Source organism: Macaca fascicularis, chromosome 2 (assembly GCF_037993035.2).
Source record: "Macaca fascicularis isolate 582-1 chromosome 2, T2T-MFA8v1.1".
In the NCBI taxonomy this organism is placed as follows: domain Eukaryota; kingdom Metazoa; phylum Chordata; class Mammalia; order Primates; family Cercopithecidae; genus Macaca; species Macaca fascicularis.
In genome coordinates, this window is record NC_088376.1 from 127,577,663 (window position 1) to 127,591,872 (window position 14,210).

The 14,210-nt window shown below is 40.3% G+C and overlaps 1 long non-coding RNA gene and 1 other non-coding gene across 2 annotated transcripts in view; one reads left to right on the forward strand and one right to left on the reverse strand.

The window, feature by feature from the left end:
* Window positions 1–7,006, reverse strand: part of LOC123571810 (uncharacterized) — a 47,352-nt gene extending 40,346 nt beyond the window's left edge. The window contains exon 1 of the long non-coding RNA XR_012431315.1: window positions 6,817–7,006. This is a non-coding gene — a long non-coding RNA (uncharacterized lncRNA). The remainder of the gene's footprint in view (window positions 1–6,816) is intronic.
* Window positions 7,007–12,067: 5,061 nt separating this feature from the next.
* LOC123572010 (U6 spliceosomal RNA) lies at window positions 12,068–12,170 on the forward strand. The gene has a single exon (XR_006696362.2). It is a non-coding gene; the product is annotated as a U6 spliceosomal RNA (small nuclear RNA).
* Window positions 12,171–14,210: the final 2,040 nt, after the last annotated feature.

The following is a 14,210-nucleotide window of genomic DNA, read 5'->3' on the forward strand; positions in this document are numbered from 1 at the left end:
CTGAAGGGGGAGAAAAAGTCAAATTCTGGTGAAGTTCATGTGTTCTGTATTAGTCAGGGTTCTCTAGAGGGACAGGACTAATAGGATAGATGTACATATGAAAGGGAGTTTATTAAGGACTATTGACTCACACGATCACAAGGTGAAGTCCCACAATAGGCCGTCTGCAAGCTGAGGAGCAAGGAAGCCAGTCCTAGTCCCAAAACCCCAAAAGTAGGGAAGCTGACAGTGCAGCCTTCAGTCTGTGGCCGAAGGCCTGACAGCTCCTGGCAAACTACTCGTGAAAGTCTAAGAGACCAAAAGCTGAAGAACTTGGAGTCTGACGTTTGAGAGCAGGAAGCATCCAGTACAGGAGAAAGAGGGAGGCTGGGAGACTTAGACAGTACAGTTTTTCCACGTCTCTCTGCCTGCTTTAATCTTAGCCATGCTGGCAGCTGATTAGATGGTGCCCACTCAGACTGAGGGTGGGTCAGCCTCTCCCAGTCCACTGACTCCAATGTTGATCTCCTTTGGCAACACCCTCACAGACACACTCAGGAACAGTACTTTGTATCCTTCATGCCTATCAAGTTGACACCCAATATTAACCATCATACACCTTTATCTACAGAGTGGAAGAAATGCAAAAACCAACAGTGTGTGGGTGAGAAGTCATGAGTTACACGAATATAAAGAATGTAGGTGAAGCCACCACTTCTTCAGGCTTCTCTTAAGAAGGAATTCAGCTGACCAATTAGACACCCCAAGATCTAGCCACACCTTAGGTATTAAACTCAGCAAACCCCAAATCTGAAAGTGCCAGTATCATTGCTTCCTTTAAGATTAAGCATATTTCAACCATGGGGAAATTTATGATTACTAAAATATTTAAGATAATCAAGTCATAATATTAATATGTATATAAATATTTCATGTTAAAATGTATATTTTATGTGCTTATTATATTTACAAGAATTTAGTCTATTAGCATGAACAGATCAGCCTACTAATACTTATTTCAAATATGTAATTGAGTAATAATTGATCTTGGCTTAGAATTTTAATGTGAGATCTTATTAAGTTTATATATATTGTTAGAATATTTAAGACACTTTAAAAATTACATTTATTCTCTTAATTTAACAGATTTATGTAAATTAGGCACCTAGGAAGATTTATCAATAACACAAATGAGCTACTAAAAAGTGAAACTGAATACACAGAATTTATAAATGTAGCTTAAAATGTTTGATAATGTTGGAATTAATTGAGTTTGCAAGTGGACTCAAACACTCAAATGATCTTTAAAAATGGCAGCTCACATTTTTTGATACAAGTAGACATATAAGCTGAGCTTAAACCCTTGCCTTTTAAAAACATGTGCCTTAAATAAATTAATCATTAATTTCTAAAACCAAGATACATTTTGAAATGGTCTTTTCTGTGCACCAAAACCATCGAGGATTTCAAACGTTATTTATTTATCTCTTTGATGCCTCATTAGAAAATAAGCCCCACAAGAATGGGTATTTTGCCTAATTTATCATTGGACTCCCAGTTCCTAGGGCTGTGTCTAGCATGTAGTAGGTGCTTAGGAAAATTTTGTTGCATGAAGGCAAATGCCCTTTGCCCTGAGTCCTACAGGATTGCTGGGCACATCCTAAAGAGACTAAAGCCCAGTGATTGCCTAGAAGACACCCAAGATCCTGAATCAACTTAGATCCAAGGGTTTGGGGACAGTCCTAGGACACTGATTTACTGGGCCTTCTGCTCCTCAAAGGCACCTATGCCTGCTACCTCCTCCATGAAGTCCTCCACTATACCCAGAGTATGTTCACCATTTACATGACTCAACATTGTAAGGTTACTTTTGTGCGGTAGGCTGAAGAGTTCTACATTTCTTTATCACCCAACACTCTCACATGCCTTTTGAATGAGTGAATGAACTAATGGACAAACAAATGGTGCTTTCGTAAAGCATACTTTTGTGCCTGTTACTCCATAGAGATTAACGGCCCAGGCTTTAGAATCAGACAGAATGAGCTCAAACCCCAATTCCAAGGCTGGTGGTATGTGACTTCAACCCATGTTTAAGAAATATTGTGAGTATTGCATGCTTTAAAAATAAACATTAACCTCAATCTGCTTACCAGGCAAGATAAAGGGAAAAGCTAAACGCAGGGCACCAGTGGAATCATTTAAAATTGTTTGCTTAAGATATGTCAATAGATACCTGCAGATGTGAAGGCTTACCAGGACACGCAGGCCTTTTAGAGAAGAGCTTCAATATGGTTTACATTTCAGCCTCAGTATTTATAAACAGAACAAAATCCGGAGGGAAGAAGCCTGAGAAGATAAGCCTTTAGGTAAATAGTTCAAGAGGCACCAGAAGCTGCTTCCTGGGATGGGCCAGTAAGGCTTAACAATGGGGAGGTTCGGTGCAGTTGGAGAGTAGGGTGGGAAGGAGAAGTGGAATAGACCAGGATTTTTACATCAGTACTTCTTAAGTTTTAAAATGTATTCAAATCACCTGGGGATCTTGTTAAGCACAGCTTCTGATTCATAGGTCTGTGCTAGGGTCTAACATTTTGCATTTCTAACAAGCTCCCAGGTGATGTTGATGCTGCTGGTCTGCGGACCACAGTTTGAATAGCAACATTCTCTGGTATGAAAGCATTATACATACCACCAAAAAGAGCAGTGAAGAAAGAAGTACAAACAAGCAATCCCCTCCCCAAAATACAGATAGTGGCTAGTGCTTTTTTATTCTCATCAAGTTAGGTGTCCTAGAAACTGTATCTTAACATAAACCACCTTGAAAAATTGCTGGTAAGATTCATTTATTTGCTCAACAAATATTTATTGAGAATCTACTAAGTACCAGGGCTTGTTTCAAATTTTTAGGGTACAGTAGTGAGCAGCCTGCCCTTGAGGAGTTTATATTCCAGTGTGGGAAGGCAGATTCATAAACACTTAAAGACATACACAAGCAAAAAAAAAAAAAAAGACGAAATTGCTTCATGGCTTCAAGTTGCGATAAATGCCAAAGAAAATAAAACAGGACTATGAGTCAGAGAGTGGCTTGGGAAGAAGGGCTTTTGGAAAGGGCTGAGAAGTAGCCAGCCACGAAAAGTTCTAGGGGGAGAGTGTCCCAAGCAGTAAGTGGAAAGCGCCTAAGCTGAGAGAGAGCTTGGCAAATTTGAGGGATAGTAACAATGTGGTTGACGTGTAGTGACCAGTGGGGAAAGAAGTAAACAAGGGCAAGACTGTGGTAAGCAACTAGGGTTTGATTCTATTTTGTGATGGAGTTTACAGGGTTTTAAGCAGGGGAGTGATATGAATAGTTAAAAAGATCATTCTGATCAATTTATATATCATCAGTGGTGGCACAACCAGCCATTATGTGCCTCTTAGAATTTGGAGGACACAGTGTCACTTATAAAATAGTCTTGCTGAATGCAATTAAGGCTTTAGATCTAGCATCTAGTTTATAAGAAATACAGGAGTTAGTGGAACAAGTTAAAGTACATCACGAGAAAGTACACTGAAAAATCCAGAAGATGGGATCACTGCCTCCTTTTCACCAAATTCGTAGCATGAAAACAAGGAGGTGCTTAGGATTAGAAGAGAGGTAAGAGAGATTAACAATCAGATGTATGCAACATATGGATCTTAATTGGCACGTGGTTCCAATACACCATCTGTAAGAGACATTTTGGGACAACTGGAAACATTTTAAGATGGAAACAAGGCCTTAGGAATTATTTTGATTATGTCAGATGTCACAATGGCATTGTGGTTAAGGAGAAGAATGTTCTTATTTTTTAAAGATGAATACTGAAGAAGTTAGGAGTGAAAATTCATGATGTTTGAATTTCTTAATGATTTGCTTCTAATGAATAGAATATAGCAAAAGGGGAGGAATGTCACTGTTATGGTTTGGCTGTGTCCCTACCCAAATCTCACCTTGAATTGTAATAATCTCTACATGTCAAGGATGAAGCAAGGTGGAGAAAATTGAACCATGGGGGTGGTTTCTTCCATATTGTTCTTGTGGTAGTGAATAAGTCTCACAAGATTTGATGGTTTATAAATGGGAGTTCCCCTGCACGAGCCCTCTTGCCTGCTACCATGTAAGACGTGACTTTGCTCCTCATTCGCCTTCTGCCATGATTATGAGGCTTCCTCATCCATATGGAACTATAAATCAATTAAACTTCTTTCATTTATAAATTACCCAGTCTCAGGTGTGTCTTTATTAGCAGTGTGAGAACAGACTAATACAGTCACCTCTGAGATTAGGTTATAAAAGTCTGTGACTTCCATCTTGCTGTCATTTTCTTTCAGGCTCTTTCCACTTGCTCACTCTGAGGAAGCAAGCTGCCATGCCATGAACTGCCCTATGTAGAGATCCAAGGGACTGAGGGCAGCTTCCTGGCCAGGAGCCCTGAATTCTGCCAACAACCATGGGGTGAGCTTGGAAGCAGATCCCTCTCCAGTCAGCCTAGAAATGACTACAATGCTGGCCAACGACTGATTGTAGTCTACATAGTCTGTGACCTTTCAGGGTCTCTAAACCATACGTGGATTCCTGATCCACAGATACTATGAGATAGTAAATGTGTGTTGTTGTAAGCTGCTAAGTTTCAGGGTGATTTGCTATGCAGCAATAGATAACTAATATACCATTATATAGGTAGTTCATTTAACTAATCTACTATTAAGGGGCATTAGGTTATTTCTAATACTTTGCTATAGAAAAGAATGCTACAATACACTTCTATTAGTCCTGTTATATTTTAAGGAAATTATTTTTAAGTTACACTTAAAAATGTATGATTTTGAGAATTACCAAATTGCCCATTGCAGAGGTGAACGCTTTTTTTTTTGAGATGGAGTCTCCCTCTCTATCACCCAGGCTGGAGTGCAGTGGCACTATCTTGGCTCACTGCAAACTTCACCTCCCAGATTCAAGTCATTCTCCTGCCTCAGCCTCCTGAGTAGCTGGGATTATAGGCACGCACCACCATGCCCGGCTAATTTTTATATTTTTAGTAGAGACGGGGTATTGCCACATTGGCCAGGCTGGTCTTGAACTCCTAGCCTCAAGTGATATGCCTGCCTCGGCCTCCCAAAGTGATTACAGGTATGAGCCACCAAACGTGGCCTCGGAGGTGGAGAACACTTTTGCAAATACTGAGTACTACCAATTTTTTCATCATTTGATAGATGAAAAAAATTCTCATTGATCTTTTAATGTATATTCCATTGATTATGAAATAAATTGGGTGTAATTCATTTGCTTGTCATTTCCTTTAAATGTTCTAAAAACTGCCTGTGTCTTTTCACCATATTTATTTCTTTTTCCTTTTATTCTCATTCTTTCTCTTTCTTTCTTCTTTATTTTGACTGTTCTTTTATATTTCTTCAGCAAACACTTGTTTTAAAAGCAGGTTGCTTATCTTTGTAAATGGAAATAATGCCTTAATCTGGCAAATGTGTGGAGAACATTTTTCTCCTAGTTTAGAATTTATCTTTGGACTTTGTTTATGGATTTCTTTACTTTTTCATATATATATTTTTTATTTTTATATGGTTAAACTTTTAACTTTTCTTCCTTATGACTTCTGAGTTTTGCATAATTTCTAAAAAGATGTTCTTACTCAAAGATGCTGCCAATGAGAATGATGTTGGTGATGCCAGAGGGAGGAAGAGAGGAGGAGGATGATAAATGCTTGCTTTGTATAATATGTTATGTGCCAGTTACTGTTCTATGAACTTTGTGCGTATTTCACTTACTCCCTGAATTACCCTATAAGAGAAGTATCATTATAACCCCAACTGACAAATGAGGAAACTGAGGTCTAGAGAGAAGTAAGTTAACTTGTCTAGATTTTAGAGGCTGTGCTCTTTACCACCATGCACTTGCAAAGGCTGTTTTTAATGCCATTCCTCGTTGGGTTTATGCCAACACAGATCACTTTGGTCTTTGTGACCGCAAAGCCAACTCTATTTCTTGGGTGCCAGGGGTAATTATAATGCTTTTTCATGACCAAAGAAGACTTTTAGTCCATAGAAAAATGGAGCCATAAATGATTTAGCACACACAAGGAGGCAGAAATGGAAATCGTTGCTGAAAACCAGCTCTTATCTGAGCGGTGAATTGGGGCTGGAATAAGAAGCGTGGCCTTTCAGAATTGCTCACATCCTATACCAATTAAGTGTTTGGGGAAGCCGACAATGGCTTCCTGATGTGGAAATCACTTTGAAACATGTAGGCTGGTAGTTAAAGCCATTAGTTCCTCTTGGGCTTCAAGGACAACTACAAAGAAAATATTTTGTAAATTGTGCAAGAAGCATGGATTTGGCAACCCCTGGGTTAGCCCGAACTGGTCAAGCAATTGCTTTTAACACTATTTCCTAAATGGACTAATACCTGGTGGGGAGATAGAAAACAAACCTCACTTCAGAAAGGCAACACAGGGCTTCTTAAAAGCTGCAGGTCTCTCTGCCTCAGACAACCATTGAGAGAAGAGCTAGGCTCTTTTCTTGGACAAAGATTTTTTCATTTCAGTCTCAAGATTGAGGGGATGCAAATAAGCCCAGCACTTCTTGCCTGACCTTTCCTTGTTGAAAAGCTCATGCAGAAAGCCCAGAAGGACACCCAGGCAGGCATTTCTACATGCCTCGAAATCATATTGAAAGTTGAGATACAAAGAGCAAGAGAATAGGAGGCAAGTTGAAGTCACTAACTGGAAAATTGCTTTATCTTGGGTTCTCAGGGGCCTATGACTCTTAACCAGTGGCAGCTAATACGAAATATAGTTGAGCACTCACCAGAAATGTTCCAGTCGGGACTAATTTTCTTTCTTTCTCCGCTTGCTCTTGTGAAGCAAGGTTCTAAATTTTCTCTTCTTTCTGTAAGGAAGCTTGCTGGTGTGCAAAGGCAGTGTGGTAAGAATGAGGAGGTGTTGGCTCTAGCCTCGGCACTGCGCTTTAACTACTTTAATGTACTGGACACAGCTGCTTTCAGTCACACCCACACTAAGCTGTTAAGACCCTGGGTTTGAGAGTTGACTCTCTTACCCTTTGATTCCCTTATCTTTAAAATGGGAATAAAAATAGCAGCTCCCTCAAAGAGCTATCGTGAGGGTTCCATGAGAGGCCATGTGCAAAGCATTTACAAAACTCCTGGCATGTTTCAGCTTAGGGTGAATGGTGCCCTCCAGAGTTGTGTGAAGTATCAGTTCTGGCCTGTCACATACTGCTTTGGTCTAGGTCAGGGTTCTCCAGAGAAACAGAACCGATAGAATAGATAGAAATGGAGATAGATCTATCTCTAGATCTGTCTATCGATCTCTATCTATCTATCTATCTGTCTATCTATCTATCTATCATCTATCTAAATCTCTATCTGTCTCTCTATTATATCTATGGAGAGACAGAGAAAAAGAGACACTTTAAAGAATTGGCTCATGTGAATGTGAGGGCTGACAAGTCCGAAATCTGCATGGCAGATGAGCAAGCTGGTACACCAGGGAAGAACTGGCATTGCAGCTAGAGTCTAAAAGCAGTCTGAAGACAGAATTCTTTCTTTCTTGGGGGACATCCATCTTTTTCTCTTAAGACCTTCAATTGACTGGACGAGGCCCACCCATATGATGGAAGGTAATATGCTTTCCTCAAAGAGTACTGATTCAAATGTTAATCACATCTCAATAACGCCTTCACAGCAACCTCTAGACTGGTGTTTGACCCAAAACTGTATACTATGGCCTAATCAAGTTGACACATAAAATTAACCATCACACATAGTAAATGGTCTTCTATGGTCTAAATGTTCATGTCTCCCCCAAATTTGTATGTTGAAATACTTACTCCCTGAGGTGATGGGGTTAGAAAATGGGTTTTTGGAAGGTGATTAAGTCACAGGGGTAGAGCCGTCATGAATGGGATTAATGCCCTTATGAATGATGCCTGAAAGAGACCTCTCACTCCTTCTGTCATGTGAGGTTAGAATGAGAAGACAGCTATCTATGAGAAAGCGGGCCCTCACCTGACATTGAGTTTGCTGACACATTGATCGTGAACTTTCCACCCTCCAGAACTGTGAGAAATAAATTCTTTTTTTGTTTTTAGATAGAGTCTTGCTCTGTCGCCCAGGCTAGAGTGCAGTGGCCTGATCTTGGCCTGCTGCAACCCCTGCCTCCCAGGTTCAAGCAATTCTGCTGCCTCAGCCTCCTGAGTAGCTGGGATTACAGGTACCCACCACCACGCCTGGCTAATTTTTATATTTTTAGTAGAGACAGGGTTTCACCATGTTGGTCAGGCTGGTCTTGAACTCCTGACCTTGTGATCCACCCACCTCGGCCTCTCAAAGTATTGGGATTACAGGCATGAGCCACCACAGCTGGCCAATTCCTATTGTTTATAAGCCACCCTATCTTGTTATAGTAGCCTGAACAGACTAAGGCATGGTCAACAAATGTAGTTAATATTTTTCTTATGATATAGTTATTATTTCTGTTGTTGTTGATCTATCTATATGCCCTTTCAGGCCTCTTTTAGTCTTGATATTTTCTGTTGAACAACATGCATCTGCATTTAGGGAAAGAAAACAGAAAAAACTGCAGTATTGTGCAAGCAAATGAAATCTTAGAAGGATATATAAATAGGAAAATCCAGTTTTCTCAACACTTGGTTGTGGAGTTGAGATGAAAGTTGGGCCAACACCTTCTCCATGATAACCTTTCCCAAACTAAAACACAGATTATATGTAGCATTTATGTATTACATAAACTTCAAATAGCTAAGAGATATTGAGTACTTACTATGTACCAGCCAGTGTTCTGAGTGTTTTAAATGTATTAACACAATGAGCTTCACAGCAACCATATGATGTGGGTGCTGGTGCCAATAATATGTTCCATCTCATTGATGAGGAAGGTGAGGCCAGAGAGTGTAGGGATCTTGTTCAAGGTCATACAACTGGGGAGCAGGGAGACCCACATAAGCCGCTGTGTCCTGTTCTAGAGCCTGTAGGTCCTGACCACATGTCCACCATGCAAAAAATTGTAGAGCTAAAGTAATGGGATAAGGGACATTGCCACTGCCTAGAGACTCCACTGCTGTATGGCAAGGACACTCTAAAGGTGGGTCTCCCTAGCGTGCATAAAGGTCTTTTGGAGAGCCTGTTAAAAAGGCGGATTCTCAGGTCCCACCCCTAGAGAGACTGACTGAGTAAGGCTGGGGTATGTCCAGGATCCACCCGGGATCCCACTAAGTCTCCTGCTTTTGCCGTGGTCATGCTGGGGCTCAGAAGGCTGGTATTGTGAAGCTGGGCAATAAGCACTGAAGAAGTATCCTGGCTCACCAAGAAAGATGAAGACAGCATTGCTACCAAGTATGCCAATGGAAGTTTCTGTACCTAATAATGGCCCATGTACTAAATGTCTGTCATAAGAGAGGTCTTATGAGCCTTGACAAAGCCACGAGAGACATCCAGAATTCAGTGTGCCATCACCTAGCACTATAAGAATTCTATGTCCTAGGAAGTATGTGTAAGAATGTAGGATTCTTGTCAAGTTCAAAAGTCTTTGGATCAAAGCAGAATGAGATTTGTATATAACAGCCACATACAAAATCAATCAAGCAATAAAATGGCTGCAGACTTTGGAATGTAGACAGAAAAATTAGGCAATACATGGAATATGAATCCAGGAACGTGGGCTATGGGAACATCCCTCACTTGAAGTTAAGGGTCACTGACATAAAGTCCAGTGTGGCTTGTTGGGGATTTGGACAGACCAGCATCTGGTGTTTGCAGAAGAGGGAGTAGACAGAATAACAGCCTCCCAAGGATGTCCATGTCCTAATCTCCAAAACCTGTATACATGCCTTTATATTACCTTACATGGAAAAAGAGACTTTGCAGATATGATTAAGTTAAGGATCTTGAGATGGGAAGATGATCCTAGGGTACCCGGCAGGCCCAGTGGAATAACAAGGGTCCTTACAAGAGAAAGACAAATGAGTTAAAGCCAGAAAAAGGTGATATGATGATGGAAACAGAGGTCAGAGAGAGAGGGAGATTTGAAGATACTATACTCCTGGCTTTGCAGATAGAGGAAGGGGTCATTAGTCAAAGAATGCAGGCAGACTTTAGAAGCTGGGAAGGGCAAGAAAACGGATTCTCCACCTAGAGCCTCCAGAGAGAATGCAGCCCTGCTGACCCATTTTAAATATCTGGCCTCCAAAACTGTAAGAAAATAAATGGGTGTTGTTTAAAGTCACATAGGTTTGAAGTAATCTGCTGCAGCAACATAGGAAACCAATATAGAAGGCTTCCCTCAGATTTACGTGGGATGATCTCATAGTTTCCTTAATTGGAGTAAAAATAATTGCCCTGGTTGTCTTCCACTCCAGACCTGTGCCCAAAGGAACCTCTGGCTCTACAATAGGTATATGAGCACACAACTTTTATTTATACCAAGAATGAGATCTGAGACATAAAAATCTTCAAATACATCAGAAACATTAAGATTTTTGTGTTGAAGAATATGTTAAAACTTACTTAGTTGTTTATATTGTCATGGTGTTAAAAATTTGAACTTTTAGAGCGGCAGCTTATAATGCCAATTTAAAACATGTCATTGAGTACTTGATTTAGATTTGTGATATTAAGTCAAAACTATAGTACACTGATTTTCTATTTTGGAATATTTTAAATAACTTTAAGTCCATTGATTTACATAATATTCATATTCTATATATATGTGTGTACACATATATATGTACACACACATATATATGGTTCAAGCAATTCTCCTGCCTCAGCCTCCCAAGTAGCTGGGATTATAGGTGCCTACCACCATACCCAGCTAATTTTGTATTTTTAGTAGAGACAGGGTTTCACCATGTTGGCCAGGCTGGTCTCCAACTCCTGACCTCAGGTGATCCGCCCTCCTCAGCCTCCCAAAGTGCTGGGATTACAAGTGTGAGCCACTGCGCCTGGCCTAAATCATTTAAGTCTTCAGTAAGGTTTGCTGAATGAGATAACTGAAGGACCTAAGACATAAATACAATCTGTCAAATGTACAAATGTGATATAAAATATTTCAAGCCTTTTAATCAAGTCACAAATGAGACACACATTAGTCAAACGGTTTTTTTAAAAGTAATTGAATAAAACTAGGCTAGTAAATAAATAAAATGATAGAATTTGTAAGGTTGACTCAAAAGCTTAAGGAACAACTAGGCTTCTGAACTTGTAAATGTAAAAAACTGAATATCAATTCTTTTTTACACCCAGCACCATCCTTGACCAAGCTGTGACATCTCATTATCAGTGGCCTATAAGGCATTTGATCCTAAGTCCAAACCAAGTGGCAGGATGCAAGCCACATATGAAGATGTACATTTCTGTGCAAAGTCACTTTTTCTTTCCCATTGTAATTGGATGCCCTTCTTATTAGCACTTTGAATATTTGTTCCTTTTGTCCCTACTGGAAATCACTGGGGTGAATAATGTTGTAAAACCAGTTGATCGCCTACCTGGCAGACAAAACATGCGCCTAGAGCTAAAGCAAAAATTGCCTTCAAATTTTTTTTTGGAGAAATCAGTATTTGATATTTAAAAGGAAAAGTAATATTCATGGAAAAACACTAGCTTCCTGGTCTGGAGTTCTTCTTTAAAAGATGGGGCCTCGTTATGTCATCCAGGCTGGAGTACAGTGGCACAATCATGGCTCACTATAGCCACTAAATCCTGAGCTCAAGAAATCCTCCCAGTTTAGCCTCCCAAGTAGCTAGGACTACAGGCATGTGCCACCACACCTGGCAAATTTTTTAACTTATTTTTAGAGACAGGGTCTTTCTGTCTTGCCCAGCTTGGTCTCAAACTCCTGGCCACAAGCAATCCTCCTACCTGGGATTATACGCCTGAGCCACTGCATCTTGAGATGCATCTTGGAGTTATTTTTCATTTTGAGGTACACATTCAAGGGAAGTAGTATCATCTTCTTAGGGCTTAGGACTTCTAAGGATCATGAGCTGCTTTGCAAAATCACCTCTAAAATGAGCAGAGAGCTTGCTTGGGCAGCACATATACTAAAACTGGAGTTGTACAGGGAAGATTAGTGTGGTCCCCGTGCAAGGATGACACACAAATTCATGAAGTGTTCCATATTAAAAAATAATAATAAAATAAAATAAAATAAAATAAGCAGATAATCAGTGCAATGGCCCAGACATAATAGAGCAAGACCTCTCCCGCCATCTGTTGGTGATAGGTGGTTTCCCATGCTCACTGAGGTTAGTGGCAGACTTTGATGGGGACCCACAGCTTTGCTCATAGCTATGAAGTTTGTAAAGAAGAAATGTCTGACCATCCTATTTAAAACAGCAACATGCTCACCCCATGGCATCTGGCATTCCCAATTCCTTTTCCCTGTTTTATTTCTCTCTCTGATACTTCTCACCTTCCGACACACTAGGTTTCGCTTGCTATTTTTCACTTCTGTACCAATCAGGGCATAAATTAAAATCAGCATGCCAAGGCAAAGGGAACCATGGCATCTTTGCGCACTCTGGGGGTATGAAAGTTCTTGGTGCTCAGGGAATGCCATCCCAGGCCATGATGGTAGATGAGTGGCCATGATGGACAATATGGTCAGATTTATGACTGGAAAATAATTGCAGGGTGGTTTAGTTGTTGATTTGCTTGTTTTCTATCTCTTCTGTCACTGCCAAAATGTAAGCTCCAAAGGGAGAGAGATTTTTGTAGCTTTTGTTCACTGTCTGTGGCAGAAGCAACTAATTTCCTCGGTAACAAACAATTCTCTCCTTCTTCCTTATAGTAACAGACAACCCACCTCCACTTAGTATGAGCTGGGCATGTGGTTGCCAGCTGGAAACTACATTCCCCAGCCTCACTTGCAGCTAGGTGTGGCTATGCCAATAAAATATTGCCAATACGTTGTAAATAACAATTATGCTTTACCTTCCCTGTCTTGCCTTCAAACAATTGCTGCCTTCCTGCAGGCTGGAGGCAGACCTTGCGAGGAGGAACCATATGAGGACAACGGCTTTGAGAATGACCAAGATACAAAAAGAAGGATCTTAGTCCTCTGATGTTAGGGAGGAGAGTCACCTACCAGTCCCAGGGTACCTGCTACCTCTGGACAGCAAGTAAGAGAAATTAAAGTCTACCTTACTTTGGAGTCTCTTTGTTATAGTCTCTCTTATGGACTGAATTTTGTCCCCAGTCCTTACCCCCCGAATTCCTATATTGAAGCCCTAACCCTAATGTGACTGTATTTGGAGATACCTATAAGAAGGTAATGAAGGTTAAGTGAGGTCAGAAGGGCAGGGCTCTAATCTGATAGAAATGGTGATCTTGTTAAGAGGAGGAAGAGACACCAGAAATCTCTGTCTCTTTTAATCTGCGCATACACACAGAGAAGAGGCAATGTGAGAACACAGGGAAAAGAGGCCTGTTTACAAGCCAGAAAGAAAGGCCTCCCCAGAAACCAACCCTGACAACACCTTGATCTTGGACTTCCAGCCTCCAGAATTGTGAGAGAATAAATTTCTGTTGTTGATACCACCCTATTTGTGGTATCAAACTCATGCTGTCTTAGCCTTGACCTTAACTGAAACTGCTGCACCCAAGCCTTAGATGAGTGCCTAAAAATTAGTAGATATGCAATAAACATTACTTGGTTAAATAAATAAAATGCAAAGGCAATATTTAATGTTGGCAGTGCTACACAAATATAAATGATTACTGGACTCTCATAATTGTACATCTGTCTATTTATCCACCCACCCATTCATCTTTTTGTCACCTTGGTTGTGTTTACAACGAAAATAAAGTCTCATCTTTAAGCTCTTACTGGTTCCTTCACTCCCACAGCCCATCCCAAATCTATCAGTTGTCAGCTCCTATTAATTTTACCACCTATATCTCTCTATAGTTGTTTCTTTTTCCTGCCATTACAATGATCACCACTCCAGGTCTCATTTATCTCTTACATACTCTATAAATGCTTCCAAAACTTTCTCTCTTCAATCCCTGTACTTGATCTATTGCAGAGATTTTTAATTGCCTCTTTCAAATTCATTTTGCTTTCTTTCCTAGGAACAGATCCCTCATTTTATTTTCTATGGCAATGTACCCTGTGAAACAACCCCATTTCTCCACTACTCCTACAACCACATGACTAAATTCT